We start from the raw sequence: 27,995 nt of genomic DNA on the forward strand, positions 1-27,995 counted from the left end.
AAAATAAAAAATAAACATATAAAAAATTAGTAACAACCTTTTTTTATTTGGACAACACAAAAACCTATGCCCAAGATTTTTCTCTGTACGTGACATTTTCATTGCTACATGTCGAGCACCACATCAACACATTGGAAAAGTTGTCATATCCATCGACCATATATAAATAATGAACAAACATAATAAGAAATTACTACAAAAGTGTAAAATATATTTTCATATTTCTATTCAATGGACTATGTTGTGACTTCGCAGTCCAATCCTGCTAGCGATGCAAATACCTTGTGACTTACAACTTTTGACACATGATTATTAGTTTTCTAAAATACTATCCATGGCATGCTCATTTAAACTTATAATATTCTAAAATAAAAAAGGAATGAATTTGTAGTTTTTTTAATGTATAAAGAACCTGTGAACTCAAATTTATAATCCTAATTTATAGACAATAAAGACATACACATTTGCATTTGTAATCACGACTCACAATCGACCTATGACTACCTATAATCAATATAAAGTTATACAATTGAAATGAGTAGATATGTAACTTTTCCCAACACATACACAATTAAGCAGCATAATAAGAGAGGCTATATCCCAAAACAATAAAATTGATTACATTCATAAAAGATAGATCTGAACCTTTAATATGCAGTCAACAGGAGAAAAAAAAGTGTTACGAGGGGTCGATAGCATTAGAAGCCTTACACATAACCATTGCAAAACACATAATTCTATCATACACAATACAACACACTGTCATTCCAAAACACATACACAATGAAGCAACATAATAAGAGAAGCTATATCCCAACACAAAAGAATTGATTGCATTCATAAAATATAGAATTGGACATTTAATATGCAACCAACAGAAGAAGTGTTAAGAGGAGTGGATAGCATCACAAGTAAGATAGAATTGAACCTTTAATATGTAGTCAACAAAAGAAGAAGTGTTAAGAGAAGTGGATAGCATCACAAGCCTTACACTCAACCATTGCACTCTTACGGCTGATAGAGTTGTGTGGCTAAACAAAAATACTAAAACCATCTATCAATCAATAAAGTTTTGATTTGGAATCAGTTATTTTATGGCACTATTTATGAGTCTAAATTTGTGGAAGAGAATCGTATTCTGTATCTTGTGAAAAAATAAGAGGGATAGTGGGTTGTGGTTTGCTCCTGGTGAATGGAGAGAATGCAGATTAGCTACTGAACTTTTGTTGTATAACACTGGGTTAAGGAGTTGGTAGAATGGACTATTCCTACATTGAGCAGAGAGAGCGTTGGAGAGGGGTGGAAGGGATTTGTATATGCATTAGAAAGTTTGTATGACAAAAATAGTGCATACAGCTGAACAGAGAAGTGCGTACAGCAACAATATGAGTTATTTTGTACGTAACAGTAGTGCATATAGCAACACATCACAACTAGGGGAATACAAATAGCTATTGCAAGTAATCCATAAAGCATAATTCAAGCATTACTTAGTAGTAAAACAATGCCATTGAAGCTGAAGCAAACATAGAAAAGATTGAGAATATGGATGTTCACAAGTTTGAATCACTAAACAAGATCATTATATCTGTAAACATAGAAACAACTATTGCAAGTAATGTAGAAAATATAAGCTATCAGGATTATAGATATGGCTTCAAAAAGAGAATAAGTTCACAAATAGTCTCAAAAATATTTTTAAGCTCATAAAGATTGTAATATATCAAAGAGCTCCTCCAAACTTATATCTAATGTCCGCTTCCCTCTCCTCTTCAATCATCTCTACGAACGCCCAAGCTTTCATAGGTTTAGATGTAAAAAAGTCATATGCCACAATGCTTGACTTCTTCCTCTTTTGTCTCCTTGTTGTTGGCATAGAAGGATTTGGTCTTATGGATGTAGTAGAATTGTTTGATTGAAGGATCTCTTCATCAAACTTAGTAGTATTGAAGCCCCCATCCATAGGCATATTGAAGCCCCCATCATCATCAAGATCAATAGCCTCTTCAAATAGTTGTCTATCTTCTTCAGTCTCAATAGTTGTTGTTGTTGCATTTCCTTCAGTTATGTCATTCCCAAAAATGATTGCTAACTCATTGACGTAGAAGAATGGTTGCCTCTTGTACACTCTAGAATTTTTGAAGCAACTTCTCTACATGATGTAAAAATTAAGGAATTAGATGTCTTTCATTACAATTGATTGAGAGATAATTTACTGACATTAAAATATTGTCTAGAAAACATTACCTTTAGCAACTCGTCCCATACACTATCCTCAGTATCGACATATTGAGTCATCTCATTCCAAGTGAAACCACTCATGTTTCACAACTATTTCATAATTATAAAACCTTGTTTCCAAGTCTTTAACTTGTTTTTAAAGTTGTCCCTTCCAAGATTCATATGCATATCTTCATTGAATTTCTTTTGTATTGTTGTCCAAGCTTGTTTTTTGAAGCCCCCATCACCTTTTCTTCCTAATTGAATCTGCTCAAAAAGAAAATCGAGAAATTTTCATTCCATCTCTCTTGCCCACACCACTTTGGCATTTTTAGCCAGAATAGCAACCATGGTCACATGTACCTCCTCATCCATTCTTGTTAAAATATTAGTGAATGACATTTGAAGCTATCAATGCGTAGCTATAGAACTTCCAAAAATCAATCAGCATGTAACATAACTCTTTTACCAACATTCACATCAAATATAATGGTTGACATAACAAAATAATTATACAATACTACTCTATGATATGTCAGTAGTATAAAAGGGTATCTAGTAAAAATACAACCACCATGTTGCACTTGCAAGTTAGCTTAAACGCAGAAAATTTAGTAAACAAGCTAATTATAGTAGCAACTCTAGTAACAAATAACAATAAGGAGATTTTTAGTATAGCAGTTACGCATTTCCCATTACAATTTTACATTTTCTGCGGACTTAAATTCATGTGGTCTTAAATAAAATAAAAAATTTATCCAACTTTAACATTGCCATCCCCAAACTGATGAGCTAGATGTAAATACCGTGGAAACAAAGGCAACAAATATTTCAGCAGTGAGAATTAAGTATCAGACAAATTACAAAGCTAAGAATTCTGAAGAAAGAAAACTTGGAGCCACACATCAGAAGAAAAAGGAGTCATAACAAACTAGTTTCAAGATTCCAACAAACGTGTCATAATAGACTAGTTTATAATAGACTAGCTTCAAGATTCCATTAAACATGTCATAATAGACTAATTTCAAGATTCCAATAGTATTGAATGATAAAATACAATCATGAATAGGTTATGATCCATGACCAATATGCTAAAAGGTGCAAATAAATGTCAATGTTTTGCAGTACAACTAAGTTCGAGAGTTGTAGTCTTCCCACATCCTTTGGGCTATTTCATCTTGAAATTTCCCCCAATCATCTCTATCTCGTTGATTCATTCCATAAATCTCAAGACTTGGCACATTTATCCCAGCACGATAATCATCCTCTTCAATATCCACTTCAGATGGAAGACCATCCTCTATGGTTATGAAGTTGTGTAGTATGTCGCATGCCAAAACAATCTTTGTTTGGGTATATATACTATAGGACATTGCATGCTTCAATATAGGAAAATGTTTCTTAAATATACCAAATGCCCGCTCTATCACATTCCTAAGAGAGGAGTATTGGTGGTTAAATAACTCTTGGGGAGTGTTGATTGGGTTTGCTCTACAAAACTCTTTTAGGTGGTAGCATGTACACTGATAAGGGGCAAGAAATCCTGGTACATTTGGATACCCAACATCAACTAAATAGAATTTGCCTACACAAATGGAAATAAAGATATAGTCAAAATACAACATAAAAGTTTTGAATTAATATAATGACAATATAATCACATCAAATATGAATTAATATACCAAGAGGACCCACAAGTGGATCTACTCTAGACAGAGCTGAAGCAAGCACCCGACTATCTGCTGTAGAACCTTCCCAACCAGTAAGAATGTATTGAAACTTATAGTCGAATGCATAGACACCCAAGACATTTTGTGACAAATTGCCTTTTCTATTGCGATATTTTGCTTGAACGTCCACATCGACAATAATTGGCATATGGGTTCCATCAATTGCACCAATACAATCTTATAACAAGCAATATTAATTTCTAATATAAATTAATAATCATAACTCTCTAGCAATGAAATACATGCCACTAGGATATTTACCTTGAAATACGGATCAAAATAGTCCTTCCTAGCTATTTTTGGAGGTGTAGTTGCAACAGGTGGTAAAACATAATCTCTATGAAGCCCTAAGATAGCCTTTAGGACCTTGTGGAAGTGTGGATTCATTATCTCTCCTGAGTGACCAAAGTTATTGCCAATCTTTCGATTCCTTAGATTGTGCCCAAGGGTGTGGAGGAACATCACTATTTGTTCTTCCAATGTTATGTTTGTCGTATCTTGAATGCTCCCTTTTTGCCTTAGAATATTGGCCAACCAAAAGAAGGCTACTCTACTCATTCATATTTGGTCATGGCAATTTGTGTTATTGGAATGGATAATACACTTATAAAAAGGACATGGAGCTCTTCTTCGCTTACACCTATGTCTTCTAGCCTCTTGTGAAGATGCTACTATGTATACTGCTAACGTGGCAAGCAAAACAAAAAGTATTCGCATGATCTTGATCTTCCTAACTATGGCTCTATGAACCTCAATATCATCAATAAGATCCATCGAATAACCTACAACCACATAATGGAGTTACTATTAGATTTTTTTTTTGCAATCTCCATGAATAGCATTTGATATTGATGAGTGATTACTAAGAACATGGAAACAACATGGAAACTCATATGTAAACAACATGGAAATGAGTCATATTTATTGCCATTAAATATTACAAAAAATAATTGTAGCAGACTCACAAAGATGGCACATCAACAATAAACAATATTTTATAGAAAGAAATGACAATGTACTGTTGTAGCTCAATTTTTTTAATGTACCACTATGCAGACACTGTTATTAGTCATGTTGGACTAGCAGAGCAACTATTAATGTATGCCTTGCACTATGTACTTTAGTTTATTTTAACATTAGGAAAGTGTATGAGAAACTAATGATGTATAACCAGGGAATCGAAGGAGATAATTTTGTAGTTTGTTGGTGTGAGAAGTAGCTCTCTTTCTATAATGTACCACTATACAAACATCTTTGTGTAGCATTGTCATGTAATCTCTTCCAATAACAGTTTTGGCTTTTACTCTTACAGGCTTGTTATATTATTTGGTAGCCTCAATTTTATTCTGAGTCTAGGATTGTATTTCTCTAAATACATATGTATTATCAGTGTGTATTATGTCCAAATATGGCATCAACTAGTTTGTTCTTGAAATATTCCAATACCAGTTTGTCTTAGAACAAAATTTAGTCATGACATCATACAAGGACATTGGGAATTGAATCCTCATTTCAATGAGCCCAACATAATTATGGCTAAACATTGTGTCATATTATGTTTGCCATTGCTAACTAGCTTTAGTATTAATTAGAAAATGTACTTGTCTAATTAGTTATTATAATTACAAATGGTGTAATTCTCCATACCGTTTAGAAGTCAAATATAAGAAAGCTAAAAATGTGTTTGTGAATGAATAGTTGTTTCTAAATGCAAAGTTGTAAGCTCAACTGAGATTCAGAGACATGGTAGTAAGCTAAACCAACTCAACTCTAATAGTAAGTGTTGTCTCTACTATTTATTTGTTGAAAATTTATCATCATAAGCTGTAGAAGCAATTGGAACTTTCTTGATATTCAACAAAGATAATTATTGATGGCTAATGACATTTGGTTATGGCTTTAATCAATGTATTAGAAATGCCACATAAAGAGAAATAATGTAAGACATTTAAAAGCTAAGAAATATAATTTATTATTCTAATTAGATGAAATTATCTATATACAATTATAAAACACTAATACAATCAAGTAGCATGGCAGTATAACTGTTGGAAGTAGCAATAGCAAACCAGCAAAGTCTATTAGAAAAAGAACAGCAATAGCAATAAATTCAAATACTTATGAGGGAAAGTATTGGGATTCATCAATTAAACCCTAAATAAAACACATATTCATCATATGATTGAGGTTAACTTCTTTAGACATTGGTAACTAACTGACCCAGTTTCGGTTTTGTTGACCACATGTAAAGATTGATTACTCCAAAACCATTAATGGGACTTTAAAGATTGTTCCATCAAACACAGTCACCACCTACTTGTAGCAAATATAGAAAGGAAAGATGCTTCGTTCATTTGGGTGCATGCTTGCAGTGGATGAGAAAACGTTTAAAGTGATTGCTTATAGTGAAAATGCCCAAGAAATGCTCACAGTGTCTCCTAATGTTGTTCCCATTGGTGGGGAGCAAGACATTTTGAGAATTGGAATTGATGATACTACCTTTTTCAATGTGCCTAGTGTTGTTGCATTGCAAAAGGCTACGACGTATGCAAAGGTGAATTTTTTGAATCCCATTCTGGTTCGTTGCAAAAATTCAAGTGAGCCCATCTATGTTATACTTCATAGGGTTGATATGGCCCTGGTTATGGATTTTGAGCCTGTTAGGGCTTCAAATGTTGCTATGACTACTTCCAAATCACTACATTCTTTAAGCTTCCTTGAAAGGCTTCCTATAGTAGAGGACAAGAGATTACCTAGAGAATTGAATTTGTGTGGATCAACATTGAGAGCACCTCATGGCTTCCACGTACAATACATGATCAACATGGGCTCCATAGCATCTCTGGTGATGGTTGTAGTCATCAATGAGAAAGAAAAAGAGGAAGGAGATGGTGAGGGATAGTAGCAATAGAAAGGAAGGAGGTTCTGGGGACTTGTAGTTTGTCATCACTCTAGTCCACGATTTGTACCATGTCCTATGAGGTATGGTTGTGAATTCTTAATGCAAGTTTTTGCAATTCAACTAAACAAGGAAGTTGAATTGGCATCTCAATTGAAAGAGAAGCACATTTTGTGAACCCAAACTTTGCTTTGTGACATGCTACTTCGAGATGCATCAGTGGGAATTATGACACAGAAGCCTAACATAACGGATCTTGTTAGGTGTGATGGTGTTGCACTTTACTATGGTAAAAAGATGTGGCTTCTTGGAACAACACCTACTGAGGTTCAAATACTTGATATTGTGGATTGGCTTTCAAAATACCACATCGACTTCATGGGTTTGAGCACAGATAACCTTGTAGGGGTAGGGTATTTTGGAGTTGCACTATTAGCCGATGCGGTTTGCGGAATGGCTGTAGTGAGAATCACATCAAAAGACATTTTCTTTTGGTTCCAATTCCATACTACAAAGGAAATCAAATGGGGAGGTGCTAAACATGATGCCAGTGAAAAAGATGATGGCAGGAAAATGCATCCTCGATCTTCATTCAAGGCATTCCTCGAAGTGATCAAAAGAAGTATACCTTGGGAGGATGTTGAGATGGATGCAATTCATTCTTTGTAGCTCATACTGAGGGGTTCTTTCAAAGAGATTGATAATAGTGATGGAAAGACAATGATACCCACACAAAACAATGACTTGAGAATTCTCAGAATGGATGAATTAAATGCAGTCACGAATGAGATGGTGAGACTAATTGAAATGACAATAGTGTTGATCTTGGCTGTTGATGCTTTTGGTCAGGTAAATGGATGGAATACAAAATTTGTTGAACTCACTGGGTTGTCAGTAGAGGAGGTTCTTGGAGAGTCTCTAGTACACCTTGTTGAAGTGGACTCAATTAAGACTGTTAAAAGGATGCTATGCTTGGCTTTGCAAGGTAATCAAATCATTCAAATATTATTTTTGTCATAGAAATATTTAAACACATTCGTTTTAGTTAGAATCCATTCCCACCGTTGATTTCAAAAATGATAGCTCGAATAAGTTAATCAATTTGTTAAACCTTGATTATTTTTCAATTCAAAAGTTCTTGTATCATGAGAGTGACTGTGACAATATTATTAGATATTTCTATCCTTTCTATTTTGATTGGGTTGAGTGAGTCTTACAGAGTATTTGAATAAGTGTAGGGAAAGAAGAGAAAAACATTGAAATCAAACTGAAAAGGCATGGCATACAGGAGGAAAAAGGTTCGGTAATACTAGTTGTTAATGCATGCTCAAGTAGGGACCCAAAGAACAATGTTGTGGGTGTGTGTTTTGTTTCTCAAGATGTGACAGGAGAATAGGTTGTTATAGATAAGTTCACTTGTATTCAAGGTGATTATAGGGCAATAGTTCAGAATCCAAATCCCTTGATTCCCCCTATATTTGGAGCAAATGAATTTGGGTGGTGTTTTGAGTGGAATTTAGCTATGAAAAAGCTATCTAGTTGGAAAAGGGAGGAGATAATGGATAAAATGCTAGTGGGAGAAGTTTTTGGTGTTCACATGATTTGTTGTCGTCTTAAAGGTCAAAATGCTATGACAAAGCTCATGATCATGCTCAATAGTGCAATGGTAGGGCGAGAGACAAAAAAAAATCCTTTTGGATTTGTTGATCATCATGGAAAATATTTAGAAGCCTTACTTTCTGAAAACAAGAAATTAGATGAAGAAGGAACAATCTAAGGCATTTTCTACTTTTTGCATATTACTAGCCCAGAGCTTCAACAAGCATTGCATGTGTAGCATATGTCAAAACAAATAGCTATGAGAAGACTCAAGAAATTAGCATATCTTCGAATGGAAATAAAAAACCCACTTCATGGAATCATGTTTAAAGGAAAGTTGATTGAAGATACTAAAAGTCTTTCTTGCCAAAAAAGTTATTGTTCCTCATTAAAAATTACATTCTTCATTGTATGCATCTTACGAGTGATTTATGCATCTTACATTTCAATATTCAACAAAAACTTTGTGGAGACATTATCAAAGCATAAATTTAATTCGATATTTTGGATTCACTTTCATTATATGCTCAACAAATTTCTAAACTGCAAACATGTTTGTTCTGCCTTTTTTTAAAACAAAACGAAGAACAAATCCATTAAAATCTACTTATTCCCAAGACAAAGGCTTGATATACATATCAATAAACAATATTATTTATGATCTTGGACCATTACAGTGATGGATATTACGTGTTGAAAAGGGGGAATCACCTTGACCTTCAAAACAAAGCATGACAGAGACAAAATGGTAGAAAGGGGGAAATCACTACGAGGTTTAATATTGCAAACATAATAGTGAGAAAGATAAGGTAAACTAATGCGTCACAGCCTCAGAAATTGCTAACCTCAAATTCTAACGACACCTCACAAAGAATGAAACCTTTGAAAATAGGTGAACAAGACCTCAGAAACCTTTGAAACCTGTAGGCATGAGAGCTTTCAACCATGTAGCACCTTCAACCCTGACAACTCAATCTAGTAGAGCTCACCTTCAGCTATAAACCCCAAAACAAGTGAAACTTTCACTGGTAAACCTCAAAACAAATGGAGCTTTCACAAAGAGCAGAATGAGTGGGAGTTCAACTGTAAACCCCAAAAAATATCAATGCCTACTATAGACCCGACAAGATTGTGAAATATGATTAACTAAGACTGAGAATAGGAAGGGGCATTCCAATTACAAGTATTTTTGGGATTAGACAAAAGCTCATTTTGGGCTATTTTGGGAATTCGTAATCCTATTCTACATTCCAATTCTACCAACCAAACAAAGAATATAATTCGTATTCTAATTTCCAATGCCAATTCTTGTACTATTCCAACATCCAAACGAACCCTTATATAAAGTGTTTGTTAATGAGGTGTAATGATCGAGTGCATAGAAACATATTTTAAGGATTCGTTTGGCTGTGTGATCCAGGTGATGAGAAGGAGATTATGATCTTGGAGACTTGATGATTATTCTTGCACATTGGAGAGTAATGCTGCAATTGTGCTTGAAGGGAAGATCTTGAACACTTGTAATTGATTTTGGAGCAAATTGGATCGGTCCCTCTATTGGAGCAGGACCCGAAGATGTAGTCCGACCCGCGAATGAACTCCTTTATCAATCGTGTTTTGTCTTATGTGTCTCTACTCTCTTTCTTTCAGTCATTACCTTTTTATGCTTTGTTCATTTCAGCATTTAAGTTGTGTTAATTTGCTAATTAAAGCTTTGAAATTTTACTTTATGAAATAATGTTAAGCATTCCTCTGTAATAGTCCTAGATCCTAATCAAATCAAATTTGGTATCAGAGCTTTTGTTGGACTAGTATTGCAGATTTGAATGCTAACAAGATCCAGGATTGAGAAAGGCGAAGGAAATCTCGAGGAATACAATCCTGAGATTGGAAAATGAAGGACTAAACCATCATCACAAATGGCAGATGAAGGTGGTGGACAAGCTTTTCAAGATAAGAGTATTCAGAAGACTCTTCAGAATTTGCAAACAATGGTAGAAGTTTTGGTACAAGAAAGAGAAGAGAAGATGCGAAGACGTGCAGCTCGAAAGGACAAAGGGAAAAAGAAAGGCACTGATCGTGATCCGCCAAAGACTCCTCCATCTTCTCCTTCTTCTCCCTCTTCTCCTTCTTCCCCCTCTTCTCCTTCTTCTACCCATTCTGAGTCTTCTAATATTTTTAAGGGTGGACATAAGCCTCGAATCAAGTTGGATGTAAAATTTGACTTGCCAAAATATTGTGGGGAGTTAAATGCCGAGAAACTAGATGACTGGATTCAGCAAGTAGAAGTCTACTATAGAGTTCAAAACCTTGTAGATGATGTTGATAGAATTCAGTTAGCCACTCTTCGGTTAGGTGGTGTAGCCTTAACTTGGTGGGAGAGTAGGTCTCGGGATGAAACTTCACATCATGGTAAGTTTAATTTGTCTTGGTCAGAATTTGTTACTGCTTTAAAGAAGCAATTCTACCCCCTAGGCCATATGCAGTAGTTAATGATGAACTGGCAACATTTTGGGCAAGGGAAAGGTCTGTCTGTCTAGGATTCCACCCATGAATTTCGTAAAAAGGCTATTTCATTAAATGTCCCATTATATACCCAGGACACTTTACTCAAGTACATAGGTGGTCTTCATTCTTACCTAAGGCATTCTATTCTCATCCTAAATCCTTGTAATTTGGATGAAGTATGTGTCCAAGAAACACATTTAGAATCAAGGGGTAAGGGCACTTTCATTGATAAGTTTGATTAAAAACCATCTAAGTCTGAAGAAAAGTCCAAAGGCAAAGGAAAGGGTAAAAAGACAGCAATAGTAAAGAAAGAGGGTGAGAAACCCACATGCTCACATTGCAAGAAAGAAGGGCATGATGATTCTAAGTGCTGGAAGTTGCATCCTGAAAAGACGCCAAAGCGATATGGTGGAAACAAAGGCAAACAAAAGATTGTTGCTATAACTCAACAAGATCTTGGATCTGACTCCGGAGATGAGACAAAGATTGTTGCTACCGGGATTCAAGGTAAAGGAAAAGGTATATCTCTTTCATCAGCTACAAGTTCTTCTAGTATAAGTGCAAGTACAAGTAAAGAATCTTCTCCTAAGAATGATAAGCAAAGGAATGAATTATTTCACATCCGAGTTTTTATCAAGCATACTAAGGTTGATACATTATTTGATACGGGTTCTCAAGTTAATTTGATATCTGAAGAAGTTGTTAAAAAGCTTAATTTGACTACAACACCTCATCCAAAACCATATCCTCTTGGATGGGTTTGTGATGATGCACAGTTACAGGTAACTAAACAATGCAAATTAAGATTTGCTATCACTGCAAACTTTGTGGATGAGATAGAAGCTGATGTAGTCCCTTTAGATATTTGTGGTCTTGTACTTGGGAGTCCCTTTTTGTATGATCGACAGGCTATCTTCTATAGGGGGGAAAATAAATATCATTTGTTTAAAGACAAGATTGAATACATTGTACGGGTACATAAGGTTAAGACTAATCTGGCATTAGTCAATGCTGGTCAAATGAAAAGGTTAGTCAACTCTAGTAAGAATTTTGTGTTAATGCTTGTAAAAGAAAAAGAAGATGAAACATCTGAGGCATTTAAGGGATGTGATCCAAAACATAAGGCTGAAATGGTCAAAGTTGTTTCTGCTTACGATGACTTGTTTTAGGAACCAAAGGGATTTCCTCCTAAGAGAGAGATACAACATGAGATTTAGTTGCAGCAAGATGCACCACTTCCTAATATTGGCATGTAGAGCTTATCAGTGTTGCAGAATGAAGAAATCAAGAAGCAAGTTCAAGAGCTGGTCGAGAAAGGAGTTATCCATCCTAGTACTTCTCCATGTGGTTCTCCTATTGTGTTGGTTCCAAAGAAAGATGGGACTTGGAGAATGTGTATTGACTACAGGGCTTTGAACAAGATAACGGTAAAGAACAGGTACCCTCTTCCTAGAATTGATGATTTACTTGATCAGTTGAAACATGCAATTTATTTCACTAAGTTAGACTTACATAGCGGATATCATCAGATAAGAATTGTAGAAAGTGATATTTGGAAAACTGCTTTTAAGACAAAACAGGGACTTTATGAGTGGTTGGTTATGCCATTCGGGCTTTGTAATGCACCAGCTACATTCATGAGAGTCATGAATGATGTCTTTCATCCCTTTATTGATGATTTTGTCATAGTCTATTCAAATGATATTCTTGTATTCAGTAAGTCTCAGGATGATCATGTAATTCATGTAAAGAAAGTATTTGATATACTGAGAAAAGAAAAACTATATGTAAAGATGTCAAAATGTGAATTTGCAAAGACATCTTTAGTGTACTTAGGCTATGTCGTAGGGAATGGTCAATTGAAAGTAGACCCTGCAAAGGTTGAATGTATTGTAAAATGGCCTAAGCCAAGTACAGTTACAGAAGTCAGGAGTTTCTTAGGTGCAGTTCAGTACTGGAGGAAGTTGATTGCAAACTTCTCTTTCATTGCATCATCGTTGCATGCATTAACCAGTACCAAGGCAACTTTTCAGTGGGGAGGTCTGCAACAGAAGGATTTCGATACTTTAAACGAAAAGTTGATTACTGCACCAGTTTTAGCTCTACCTGATTTACATCAACCATTTGAGATTGAGACAGATGCGAGCGGGTTTGCCATGGGAGTTGTACTCATGCAAGGAGGTAAACCAGTCTGCTACCACTCTGAAACTTTTTCAGGAGCAGTAAGTAACTATCCTACATATGATAAAGAACTTTATGGTTTAGTTTAGAGTGTTAAAAAATGGAAACATTACTTAATGGGAAAAGAAACTGTAATCCACACTGATCACCAGCCATTGCAATATTTGTACTCACAATATAAGTTGCAACAAAGTAGGCACTTTAGGTGGATGGGTTTTCTACAACAGTTTCATTTGGTAATTAAGTATAAGAAGGGTTCCCATAACAAAGTAGCAGATATGCTATCTAGACCTCCTATTCAGAATGCTTTGATAATCCTTCAAAATAGTTCTATGGTTCATGAAAGTTTTCAAGAACAATATGCTAATGATGAGAACTTTAAGGATATCTATGCAGCTTTAATCCAGGGTAAACATGTAGAAGAGAAAGATTACTATGTGCAGGATAATTTGTTGTACCACTTGGGAAAACTATGCATTCCTAAAGATGAGCAGGCACATGTAATCCGTGAAGCACACACCTCTTTGATTGCAGGGCATTTCGGGGTAAGTAAGACATTAGCTCAATTGCAAAAATATTGTTACTAGCCCCATATGTAGGAAACTGTCACCAAGTATATAAAAGGATGTGTAATGTGTGCAACCAGCAAACCAAGTACTAGGAAATTGGGTTTGTACACACCATTACCTATACCATCCTGTCCATGGGAAAGTGTGTCTATGGACTTTGTGGGAGGTTTACCTATGTCTAGGAAGGGTCATGATTATTTGTATGTAGTAGTTGATCGGTTCAGCAAAATGTGTATTTTAATGCCTTGTAAAAAGCAAGTTACTGCTAAACTGACTGCTCATTTATACTTTCAAAATGTATGGGTTCATTTTGGGTTACCCACTTCTATTGTATCAGATCGAGATTCTTGATTCTTAGGGGAATTTTGGTCATCTTTGTGGGGACTCATGGACACCAAGTTGAAGAAGAGTACAGCCTTCCATCTGCAGACCGATGGACAGACAAAGGTAGTGAATAGGACAGTCGTGCATCTACTTAGAGGCTACTGCAGTAAACACCCTAAGTTGTGGGATGAAAGTCTTCATTATGTGCAACATGCTTATAACCATGCGGCACACTCTTCTACAAAGAGGTCTCCTTTTGAGACTTGCTTCAGTTACTTGCCTAAGACACCAATGGATTTTTCTTTTGGGAAGGACGATGTTGGAGATGGACGCCATGATGCAAAGAAGGCTTTAAAGTTCATCCAGAAGGTCCAAGCAATCCATCAGGCAGTAGAAGCACAGTTGGAGCAGAGCCAAGCAAAATACAAGGTTCGCCATGATAAGCATCGTATTGATCACCAATTCCAAGTTGGTGACAGAGTTTGGTTACATATCAGCAAGGAAAGAATGCAAGGTGAAGGAAGGAAGCTCAAGCCTATCAGGTATGGTCCTTTTGAGATCTTGGAAAATATTGGTACCAATGCTTTTCGCCTTAATCTTCCTCCATACATGCAAATTTACTTAGTTGTCAATGTTGAGAATCTGAAGTTGTATGAGCCTCCAATGATCTTGGATGAAGACATTAGTGTTTAGGTTCCATCAGTTGATGACCTTTCACTAGAGTACATGTCATAATTGTCACAAGATGTCATCCTTGACAGGAATGTCATAACTTCACGAAGAGGACCAGTTGAATACCTCCAAGTGGGATTGAAGGGGATGCATCCAAGCAAGGCAAGATGGATGGAGATTGGTAAAGTGAGGGAACTATACCCTCACCTTCTTTCTGAGTAATCCAAACTTTCAGAGGTCCGAAAGCTCTTCAGTGGGGAGGCTTGATCCAAGTGATGAGAAGGAGATTATGATCTTGGAGACTTGATGATTATTCCTGCACATTGGAGAGTAATGCTGCAATTGTGCTTGAAGGGAAGATCTTGAACACTTGTAATTGATTTTGGAGCAAATTGGATCGGTCCCTCTATTGGAGCAAGACCCGAAGATGTAGTCCGACCCGTGGATGAACTCCATTATCAATCATGTTTTGTCTTATGTCTCTCTACTCTCTTTCTTTCAGTCATTACCTTTTTATGCTTTGTTCATTTTAGCATTTAAGTTGTGTTAATTTTCTAATTAAAGCTTTGAAATTTTACTTTATGAAATAATATTAAGCATTCCTCTGTAATAGTCCTAGATCCTAATTAGATAACTGCGGGAATATAAAAATGGGAATCAGAATACTTATTCTCGAATAGAAAATGGGGTTATGTATTCCTATTCTTGTTTGGTTCACCTAGAATTTGATGCAGAATTGATGGACTCAAAAATTTATGTTTTCTAAAATTAAAAAATATTGGAATAGGAATACGTATTCCAATTCCACCTATTTAGATGGAATAACAAATGCTCATTTTTGGGCCAAAATTGGAATATGTATTCCAATTTTTTTCCTATTCCAATTCTAATTTGGTGCATCCAAATAGAGAATTCAAAATTTTAAGTACATATGCCTATTCCACTTGTATTCCCATTTCCAAATGGGCGAATATGTTTAATTATTTAAAAGGTTCAAATTTTGATGGTCAAGACTTGATTCTTGGTGGGTTATTTGTGGGCCATTCAACTTCACCAGTAGATCAAGGGCCCATTGACTACATTTACTTATTTTATTTTGTAGTCATGGAAAGATTTTAAAGAGCTTAAATTTGATTTAATTTATTCTAATTGAAATTTATGTAAGTACCATGATTGAATTTTGGTACTGGGTCCCTTTATTAGCCATTGTACTTCATAGAGATATACGTCAAGCTTTTATTGTTGTTTTCTTGTTCATTTCCCTAGGTTTTTCCTAATGTCTTAATATTTATTGGAAACTTTGATTTGCAGTTTTACAAAAAATTGTAATATTTTTTATGTTGAACATGAATTATACTTAATGTTTAAACTTAACATTGAAAAAATAAAAACTAATACAATATTTGATCCTTTCCAACATCTAGAGTTTTAGTATATGTCAACTTTCAATTTTTCTAACATCAACATTATTCAAAATTAAATGAAGAAAATGCAACCACTTCTAGTAAACCCAATAAAACAACTTGTCACCAAGTGAAAATTCCATGAGATTCACATTATGCAAAATATTTATTTTTTTAAAATCTTGGACTCTTATGTTCTGGTGCAGGAGCATCCTAGGGTAGTTGGCTATCTTGCATATTAAGAAATTTTAGTGGGGTTGAGTGGACCTATTTGGGTTTTGGGTAATTAATTTTGATGTATTTAATGTAAGGGATATTTAATTTGTAGCTTATTAGGCTGACTTGTGGCTTAGTTGGGTATAAGTAGGGAGTATTGTGAAGTCTTTAGTCATTATTCATCCATCTTGGAGAAGAGGAGGTGATAGAGGAGCAGATTTTGAGAAGGGCTAATAGTTGAGGCTTGGGAAACAAGGAGATTGCTTGGTGGGCTTGCGAGCACAAGTTTAGATCTTACTTGGTGGTTTCCACCAGAGTGTGAATCTAGACTAGCTAGGGTTTGGATGGGATCTTGTAGAACTATTACTTGCTTTGTATTTGGTCATAACAGGAAGGCCTTACAACCCAACATGTTGCATGTAATCAGTTATTTTATGAATAAAGAGTTGTGATTTCGAATCAGATCTTGCATTATTGTTTTGTTTCTATTGTGTGGTTATTTGTCGGGGGGTAGGGCATCTCCTTTAGGGATTCTCCTACCTTGCACTGCATCAAGTGGTAACAAAGCTAGGTTACTTCTGAGTGTGTAGATTGAGCGCCAAAGTTGAGGCAGTTTGCACCAAGATCTTGATCTTGGAGGGTTTGCAAAAATCTTGGAATATGCCTCCAAGAATATTGGACCCTAGGGAAATTAATTATCTTAGTGATGTGGAAGAAAAGATCTTGGAGAAGACTAGAGTAGATTTCAAATCCAAGATTGCATTGATGAAGACTGACATGATTGCTAAAATTGTGAGTGATTTAAGTGGTGTACCTAGGCATGCTAGTACTAAAGATGGTTATGAAGAATTTGTTGAAGACTTTGAAGTTTCTGGATCGAATGGTGAGGATAGAACTAATTGTGTGGAGGGACCTATGGGAAATAGGGTTGGTCAGTTTGCTAGACTTGGATCTTAGATGAAATCAAAGCATAAGATGGAGGTTTCTAATTTCTCAAGTACTTTGAATCTTGAAGACCTGATTGACCGGATTGGTGAATTGGAAGACTAATTTGAGCTCGAGGATATTGAGGATCCACTCAAAGTACATTTGGCACACACTAAGCTGAAGGGACATGCTACTCTTTAGTGGAAAGAACTACAAAGAGAGAAAGAAGAAGAAGGGCAAATGAAGATCACTAGATGGAGATTGATGGTGACTAAGTTGAAGGTTAAGTTCATTCCTACTGATTATGAACTTGATTTGTTTAAGAGGTTGCAGAATCTAAAATAGAAAGTTATGTCTTTGAAAGATTATACTGAGGAGTTCTACAAGTTGACTATTTGGTCTAGGCATAGAGAATTGTCAAAGGAAAAGGTAGTTGGGTACACTAATGGTTTGAGATTCAATATTCAGAATAAGGTTGGTATGCAGAATATTTCTTCAGTTGAGGATGCTTATTAGTATGCTTTGAGAGTAAAGAAGAAGCTGAAGAGGAAGAATCAAGGTAGTTCTCAATGGGAGGAGAAGCAAGACTACTCAGCAAAGGCTAAACCAACTACGGAAGATGAAGCAAAACCTATTGAGTAGAAGAGAAGGATAGATAGAGGTTATTTTAAGGGTACTTGTTTCAAATGTTATGAAGAAGGACATAGATCTTATGGGTGTTTGTAGAAGGCTAATGACAAAAGAGTTGATGTTGTGAATGAGGTTGAAGACCATGAACCTAAGCAAGGAGAGAGTTTATTGGCTCAGTGAGTATTGGTTGGTCAGAGGACACTAGAATCTTGTTAGAGGATTAATATGTTCATGACTCATTAGAAGTGTAGTGGTAAAGTCTGCAATGTGATTGTGGATGGTGGTAGTATTGATAGCCTGGTTGCTGAGGAGATGGTTCAAAAAGTTGGTTTGAAGAGAGTGAGACATCCTTATCCTTATTGGATTAGCTGGTTGCAAGGTGAGCATGCTTTAGAAGTGAGGGAGTAATGTCTTTTTGACTTCTAGATTGGGTAGTATGATGATCAAGAGTTGTGTGATATTGTGGACATAAATAGTTGTCATGTGTTGTTTGGTAGACCTTGGCAATATGATTACAAGGTTGTGCATGATTGTGTCAAAAATGTCTTTACAATTGAGGAAGGAGGAAGGAAACATTCCCTGATTCCTTTGTAGAATGAAGAGGTTGGTAGAAGGAACATGAGTATTGGTAGTCGAGATGAGTTGGTAGATTTTGAAAGGGTTAGCGATCAGTGTGGACAGAAAACCTATGGAACACTGAGGATGGACATGCAAAAGTAGAAGTAGAGCAAGGGAAAGATTTGTGCAATTTCAAGACTTGGAGGGCATGTATGTGAAGAACTAGTTTGGGATTTGTGAGTTGAATCTCGAAAGATGTTCTTCTAGCTATCGAGAACATCTTTTCACACCTAGGGAGACTGATGCAGGAGCATCCTAGGGTAGTTCACTATCCTGCATGATTAAGGGATTTTAGTGGGGTTGAGTGGACCTATTTGGGTCTTGGGTAATTAATTTTGATGTATTTAATATAAGGGATATTTAGTTTGTAGCTTACTCAGTTGACTTGTGACTTAGTTGGGTATAAGTAAGGGGTATCGTGAAGTCTTTAGTCATTATTCATCGATCTTGGAGAAGAGGAGGTGATAGAGGAGCAAATTTTGAGAAGGGCTAGTAGATGAGGCTTAGGAAACAAGGAGATTGCTTGGTGGGTTTGTGAGCACAAGTTTAGATCTTCCTTGGAGGTTTCTACTAGAGTGTGGATCTAAAATAGCAAGGGTTTGGATGGGATCTTGAGGGATTGTGTAGAACTATTACTTGCTTTGTATTTAGCAATAACTAGGAAGGCCTTACAACCTATCACATTGCATGTAATCAGTTATTTTATGAATAAAGAGTTGTGATTTGGTATCAGATCTTGCATTATTATTGTATTTCTATTGCGTGGTTATTTGTTAGGGGCTAGGACATCTCCTTTGGGGATTCTCCTACCTTTCATTGCAACATGTTCCCTTGTTTCTCCAATAGTTGAGGTATTCATGCAAGGTGAGCACATATCAACATGTGAAAATAAATCACATTTAAGGTACAAAAAATTGTTCATGAAAGGTGAGATGTGCATTCTTGTGCAATGCAGTTGTTGTAAATGACTTTCTTCTTTCTTTTAGATTAGTGTATATGGATTGTTTTGCATTTTAGAACATTTGTTTAAAGAAATTTTTGGTTCAATATGAATTCCATCTAATGATTTCACTCCTTGATATGGCTATGGATGTTAAGCCTTGTCCTTTTATTTTTTTTGTGTATTAGAATTTATCCTATTGGTAAAATATAGTTTGTAGGTCACAATTATTATGAATTGGTCCCATACGTTAGATTTTTCAAGTGTGCATTGTACAAAGGTTTTTCCATTATGGGTAGTAATTATGCAAGGTCACCAATAAGAATTATGGGTATTCCTCCAAAGTTTATAGTCTACCAGTTGGAAAAAGCCTCACATAACCTATTGTCTATCTTTAGGAGTAACTTTTCTTTGATAAACTCATCTCAGCAATGAGAATGTATGTTACACATTTCATTTTTTTTTAATATGTTGTTAAGAATACAATATTAGATACTTTCCAACATCTAGAGTTTTAATACCTATAACATTAGAATCAATCAAAATCTTGTGAAGAAAATGCAACATCCACTTTTAGTAAACTCAATAAAACAACTATGCCACCAAGTATATACACATTTTTGTGATTAGTCCATTAGATTTGTATAATGAATAATATGTGTTTTTTTGTTCTTGGACTCTAAAATTTCCTTATTTATCTAGTGGTTGAGGTATTCTTGCAATATGATTTTATGTCAGTGTGTGAGAATATGTGAGATTTGAGGTACAATAGATTATTCATGAAAGGTAAGATGTGCATTGACCTTTTTCTTGTGCAACATAGTTATTGCAAATGACTTACTTCATTCTTTAAATTTGTTGTCTATAGGTTAGTTTGCATTTTAGAATATTTGCTAAAAGAAAATGTGTGTTCAATGCAAAGTGTGTATAATGATTTCACTCTTCGATATGGTTGTGAACATTAGGCCTTGTCCTTAAAATTTTTTTACTTGATTTAAAATTTCACAATGTTGGCAAAATATAGTTTTTAAGGTTACAATATTGTGAATTGGTTCAATAGTGCCAGAGTATTTGAGTGTGTAGAGATTTTTCTATGATAGGCGATAATGGTGCAAGGTTGTCAATAAGCATTATGGATATTCTTCTAAAGTTTACAGTCTTCCGATTGAAAAAATCCTCACACAACCTATTGTCTATCTTTGGTTTGATGAAACTTATCTTATCAATGAAAATATACTTGACATGTTTCATGTCTTCTTAATATGTTGTTAAGAATATGATATTGATTATTTCCAACATCTAGAGTTTAAATACACATCGACATTCAATTCTTTTAATGTTAGCATTACAATCAAAATCCAGTAAAGGAAATGCAACATCCACTTTTAGTAAACCTAATAAAACAACTATGTTACCAACTAGATACACAATTTTTGTGAATAGCCCATGAGATTTGTAATCATTGATTTGATTTTTGTTCCCCTACAACATGAAAAATCAAATATCTAATTTTTCAAGATGAAACATCAACTACTCAATCCTATCTTGATACAAGATCATCTCTCATGCTAAGATTACAATGTAAGATTGTTAAATGACTTCAATGTTCCTTTTGTTGTGGAGACTCACTTAGTGCAATGTTTTGTTGTCAAGGATGACCTACAAAAACTATAAGAACTTCATCTAAGACCTAAGATTACATGGAGTTATCTCCTAATTGTGCATATATTAGATCAAGTCAGTCTATATGGTGTAGATTAGGTAGACTATACAATATAGACTCCCTCCTCTATATAGTGTTTTCATGTAGGCATACAGTGAGTTATTGTATAGAAAATGGACATTGTATGATGATGGACCCAATTGTGCATAAGATCTATCTTTCATACACCTTCCCTCTACTCTTTGACAATTAATGTCATCCGGTGGTCAACCAAGACCATACAATGATGTTGATCATCATATGGTAGTAGTTTTTGGGTCAAGTTTGTGCAATGTTGCTAATTGTTACCTTCAATAAGAGTTTGTGTGAACTTATAGTTATGACTTCTAAGTGTTATTGAGATCATGTAGAGACCATTGTGATAATAATATTAGCACAAGTATGGGAAGAGAATATATTTGTACATGAGATGCAATAATGCTCAAGACTAATAGAATTTCTCCAAAGATGGCTCATATAAATCATTATTCTAATAAAGATATTGCAACATAAATAATATTTGTAGATCCAATAACACTACAAAATCACATAGGCATCAGACAAAACCAAAGCAGATACAGAGAAATCATTGATGACGATGATTAACAAATCTTATGCACAATTGAAATATCTATATTATATCTCCCAAAATAGAATAGGGTGGCATTGAACCACTAAAACTATGACAATATGATGCAGGGTCATCTTGGGTTTCCTTGCAATCTTGTATCTTGATAGCTTGGTAGTGTGCTCAAGTACCTTTGGGTTTGGTCTTCTCAACAACTATTTGGCAAGATCGATGGATTGCTTAGTGACCGTATTGTTTGGTTTTTTTCACCAAGGTGGTCAGTTGTCATTATTGTTGTTGTTGCTCGGTTCCTTACTTCACCGATTGCTTATGTGTTGGATTTTTCTTTTTGTCCAAATTGTGCATGTAATTTAGGTCATCATTAAATAAAGGGATCTCTCATTGGGAAGTGTGTGGACCTATTTTGGGTCATTTATTTCACCTACATTGGATCTAGAAGGTTCTTTGGGTCATTTCATCTAATATAAATAGTGAGTCATGATGTAGGTTTAAGGGATCTCACATGTATGAGGATAGTTTTGTGAAGAGTTCATTTTGTATTAGTTGTAACTAGAAAGGCCTCATAGCCCAACATGTATCAAGATGTTCAATGAATAGATGAATTAGATATGTATTGTGTTCTCTCCTCCCACTATGTTTGTTCCTTTGTTTGTGTTGAGCAGGATGATGCCCACATCAAGTGGTATCAGAATGGGTTTGGATCTAGGTTTGCAAATCTAGGTCTTATAGGTTCCTTCTTGTAAACCCTAGTTAGGGTATTTTTTATGGGGTAGTAGATTGTGATCTAACCTATAATTATAGAGGGTTTCAAGATGGTTCATGGTAGGAGGGATGTAGATTTAGGATTGGTAGATATGCTAAGGTAGATTGTTGTATGGTTAGATATTTTTTAGATAGCCCAGTGTCACGGAAGACATCTAGGTGATTTTAGTGATGAGGAAATTGAAATATGAGAGGAGGTTTCACCTACACCCTTGATGGATCAAGGGGTGGAAGGTTATTGAAGGTATTAACAAGTTTGAAATCTACACCATAGTTTAACCCTCCTTAGTATAGTGGAAAGAGTTGCAAGATACCTGAATGGATTGAGGACTTCTATACAAGAGGAGATAATCTTGGTTAAGATGGAAAACATTGAGGAGGCTTATCAGTTTGCCTTGAAAGCTGAGGATAAATTGCATAAAAGACATGACAAAAGATAGAGAGGACAAAGTGGTAGATTCCCTACGGGAAGAGGAAGAACTTATGGATAAAATAGTAGATTGAATCAAGAAAGGACAAATCATGACAAAAGAAAAACTGAGTGGAAAGGTGAATGTTCATCTTGAGGAAGACGTAGTTATTACCGAGGTGGCTATAACAGAGAAGGATTTCAAGGAACTTATTATTTTTTTGATGAAGAAGGACATAGATCATTTGAATGTAAGAACTTGAGTAAGAAGGTCGATAGTGGTTAAATAGTTTAGTGCATGAAGATTCACCAAATGAACCTAAGAAGGAAAGTAACTTGATATGTAGAAGATCATTATGGAGTGAGAATAATATAGATGATCCTATGAGAAAATTTTTTTTCAAGACCAAATGTAGAATTATAGATAAAGTTTGGAAAGTAATCATTGATAGTGGAAGTGAATAAAATTTGGTCTCTAAGGAGATGGTTTCAAAATTGCGGTTGGAAAGGTTGAAATACCCTAAACTCTATCAAATTTCATGGATCAAGGATGAGCACACAAATGGTAAGTGAGAAATATTTGTAAATTTGAAAATTGGAAAGTACTATGACAAGGTGTCGTGTGATATTATACCTATGGATTGTTGTTGTATTATGTTGGGTAGACCTTAGCGATATGATAGACATGTTGTACATGATGGAAGATTGAATAAGTATACTATTTGGATTGATGGGAAGAAAAAAATATTGTTGCTATTAATTAAGGAGTTTGTTGATGAGATATGTACGTCTGTGAAAGTTTGTTTGATGGAATGTAAGAAATTTGTTAAGGATCTAAAGTAGAAAGATGTTCATTTTGTAATAATTCCTAATACATTGAGTGAAAACATAAAAGACCAAGTTCTAGTAGAACTTGAAGAATTTCTCATCAAATTCAAGAAGATGATTTTAGATAATGTGCCTGATGGTTTACCACCGATGAGAAGTATTAGTTATTGTATGGATTTGATTCCTGGAGCTAGTTTCTTGAATAAAGCATCACATTGACTGACACCAACCAAGAACAAAGAACTTAATCAACAAGTTCAAGAATTGTTACAAAAATGATTGATAAGAGAAAGTTAGAGTCTATGTGTAGTACTAGCTATACTAGCACCTAAGAAGAATGGAGAATGTGCTAATACCTGAGCCATAAGAAAGATAATGGTGAAGTACATGTTTCCTATACTGAGAATGGATGACATACTAGATTGTTTGAGTGGAGCAAGATATTTATGAAGATTGACTTGAAGAGTGGGTATCATCAGATCATAATCAAAGAAGGTGATGAATGTAAGACTACTTTAATATAAGAGAAGGTTTTTTTAGTGGTTGGTTATGCATTTTGGTTTTACTAATGCACCGAGTACTTTTATGAGGTTAATGAATGAATTTCTGAAGAAATTATTGGGTAAGTTTGTGATTGTATACTTGGATAATATTATGATATTTAGTAAAACTAGAGAAAAATATTTGTTTCACATTAAACAGGTATTGTAGAGATTGAAAGAAGAAAATTTGTTGATTAATTTGAAGAAGTGTACTTTCATGAAAGAGGAACTTGTGTATCTGGGATTTTTTTATTTCAACTAATGGTTTAAAGATGGATCTTGAGAAGGTTAGAGAAATTATGGATTGACCTACACTTGAGAATGTTAATGGGGTAAGATCATTTCATGGTTTGGAAAGCTTTTACATAAAGTTCATCAGAAATTTCAGTTCAATTTGCAATGCTATGACTGAAACAATAAGAGGAGACAAAAAAGAATTATACTGAGTTCATGGAGCTTATAAGAGTTCTAAGACTTTGAAATAGAAGATTGTTGAATTAACCATGTTATCTTTTCTTTATTTCAATAAGGTATTTCAAGTTGAATGTGATGCAAGTGGTAGTGCAATAGGAGTTGTATTGAGTTAGTAAGATCAACATACTACTTTCTTTAGTGAAAAGTTGAATGATGCAAAGAGAAAGTATTATGTGTATGATCAAAAGTTATATGTTATTGTCCAAGCCCTAAAGAAATGGAGATATTATTTTATGCCTAAGGAGTTTGTCTTGTTTACTGATCTTAAGGCTTTATACTATTTGGGTACTTGTCATAAGTTGAACAAGAGACATATGAAATGGGTTGAGCATTTACAAAGTTCCACATTTGTGATAAAGCATAAAAGTGGAGTGTCTAACCAAGTTGTTGATGTATTAAGTAGGAGAAGATCTTTGATGTTTGAAATAAGAATTGAAGTTCTTGGTTTTGATGATATGAAGAATCTATATGAAACTAGCCTTGATTTTTTGAGTTGTGGAGAATGTGCAGAGCAACGAGTGTAGTAGTACCTACTTAGAATAACTAAGTAAGTAGGAATATTGTTTCATTCAAGAAGGTATGTTGTTCAAAGGAATTCAGTTATATATACCTAGAGGATGAATGAGAACTAATATGATAAGAGAGATGTAGGAGTTGAGAATCCGACTCCGATGAAGCGCCAATATCACCTGCAATGCAAATAACTTGCTGAAGAAAACCTAAGGAGCAAAGAGCTTGAAGCAAGACCGCAGAAGAATATTTCACAATAGAAAATTAGAATTGCTATGTGAAAAATAGAATGTATTACAATGAGAGAGAGACCGTTTAAAAAGGCCTCATGGAAGCTTGTAGAACAAGCTGGAAGGAGGTAGAGGACAAAAATGACAACTCAGCACATATCCACAAAAAGTGGAATATGCTAAAAAAGGAGCAAACTCCCGAGTTGTCAACAACTAACCACTACATGCATTAAATACTAACTATTAAATAAATGCATTAACCTAAGTAAGCTTAAGTAATAGAATAAATAAATAATTATTAATTATTTACTCTAACACCCCCCCTTAAGTGCAACTTAGGGGAATGCCTTAAGCTCCCAAAACTAAGATGAAATGCATAATGGGTCCCAGCAACGAGGCCATGTTAGGTACCCATGTACAATGCAACCTCTGTAAAACGAAGAAAGAGGGAAAACCCTATGGGAAAAACCCTCCTCCAAAAAGAGGTAAAAACAACATGCTAAAAAAAACATGAAGGAAGGAAGGAAGGCCTCAACCAATCCCCCCAAGGACAACTTCCATTAGAAAAGAGTCAAGAGACCCGCTCAAAACCATAAGTAAAACCAACCCCCCCATGAGAGATACTAGAGCCTCCCTAGAATAAAGGAGCCCCTAAAGGAGGGATCAAACCAATGCAACTCCAATGTGGAAGAAATAAGGGTACATAACAAGGGAATCCTTGAATGAGAGGCAAAACTGGAAAGCCTAGTTGAGGCCCAGGGGAGAATGTATGAGGATCTGGAAATGGAATCCCCAAGGCAGGTGTGATGACATTGTCATGAATTTCCACTGTAGTATCTGCAACAAGTGTATCTGAAGTCTCAATAAATGAAGCTGGAAGATCAGGTAGAGCGGAAGGAGAATCTTGCAGAGAAGAAAAGCCCTCAACTGGATGTGGCGTGGTAGTCAAAATAGGGATCTCAGGAACAATACAAAGGTTCAAGTATCCTAACTGCACCACATGATGCTCCTGCAAAAGAGAAGTAGTGTGCTTCAATAATGGAGATGGTGGACCAAAGTGTGAGAAGGTGTAGAGATGAGTGGAAAGATCAACTGCCCCTTTAACTTTGAGAGTATCAAAAAGATACACTCATCATCTGTTTTGTTCTTCCCACATCCCTGCAAAAGTGTACGTAGAGATTTGAACTTCATCAAGAAGTCCTCAATGGTGGGAAAGCTATCAGGTGTCAAAGAAGTCAACTCTGTATCTAGCTAAAGTGCCCGAAACTCATTCACTTGGCCAAACAAAGTCTGAAATTTGAGCCAATAAGCTCGTGGAGTAGTCAAACCATCCAAGTAGAATAGTAGATTGTCTGAAATGTTCAGTGCAATCAATCCCATGGCCTCATCCATTTTGTTCCTATGCTGAAGAACCTCAAAAGCTCGTGTAAGAACAGGTTGATTCTCATCCAAACATGACCATAAACCCCTTGACATGAGAAGTCTAGTCATTTGTGCCTTCCACATGTGGTAGTTGTGTGGTGTGAGACGGGATATAGATGGATCCGCCATTGAGAGAAAGAAGAAGACGGAAGTAGAAGGGTCTTAATTGAAGTAAATTATAGAAAAGAAAGACACCCCCCCACAAACATACAAGAATATCTCCCAAATACCACAAAAAAACAACTAAAGAAAGCAAAAAACTAGAAAGGAACCTGGATTTGTTGATGCAGAATAAGAGAAAATAGAAGCCTCTACTTTGACACCAAAAATGGAAGCTCAAAAAAATTCAAAATCATACAAAACTAGCACCAATGTCTTCATCTCTAAGTCATCTTTCCAACGCTTCTTTTGGATTGAAAAAAGACCTCCGTATCCTCAAGTTATAGCCAAAAAACTGACTACTGCTCCAAAAATGCACTTGCTGGAAAATTACAGACAGTGGCCTAAATTTGACGGCCATATGCCCGTCACGAGACTGTCACCGAAAATTTTTTTTGGTCGCTGGAATATGACGTCAGCTGGCCGAAAAGTGACATTAGTGCCGAAAAGTGATGTTAGCACCGTGAATTACGCCAGCTGTTAGAAAGCTGACGTCAGCAGGACAGGAATGCCGCAGAGCAGCGTGGGAGCAATCTCCGCTAGTGGCGATGGTGCTCGGGAGGAAAAACTCAGTGGGGCTACTGTGCTGCACAGTGGTGGTCGTCGGTGGGGGCTGCAACTCCGCTGCGGTGGCGGAGAGCAGGTGGCGTCGGCAGACCCCGCGGCAGTAGCGGCGGGCGGGCGGCGTCGGCGGATCCCGCGGCGGTAGCGGCAGGCGGGCAAAAGAACTGGCCGATGGCGTTAGCAGTTTGTGGTTGTAGGGTGGCCACTGGGTGGTGCTCTGGCACTGCTATGGTGGTCATCCTTTTTTTAAAAAAAAATTGCCCTTTTCGTCCGTACAGTCCGTACGACAGTGCCCTAGAGGCTTAAAAAAATCTCCAAAAATGCCCTGTGTCCGAAATCAAAAATTTTTATATGATTTCTGACTGTAA

General features: G+C 35.7%; 1 pseudogene; it reads left to right on the forward strand.

The window, feature by feature from the left end:
- Nucleotides 1–6,291: 6,291 nt before the first annotated feature.
- LOC149536350 (phytochrome pseudogene) lies at nt 6,292–27,772 on the forward strand (annotated as a pseudogene).
- Nucleotides 27,773–27,995: the final 223 nt, after the last annotated feature.

Source organism: Cupressus sempervirens, chromosome 10 (assembly GCF_028749045.1).
Source record: "Cupressus sempervirens isolate cs-2001-9-10 chromosome 10, ASM2874904v1, whole genome shotgun sequence".
Taxonomy (NCBI): Eukaryota; Viridiplantae; Streptophyta; class Pinopsida; order Cupressales; family Cupressaceae; genus Cupressus; species Cupressus sempervirens.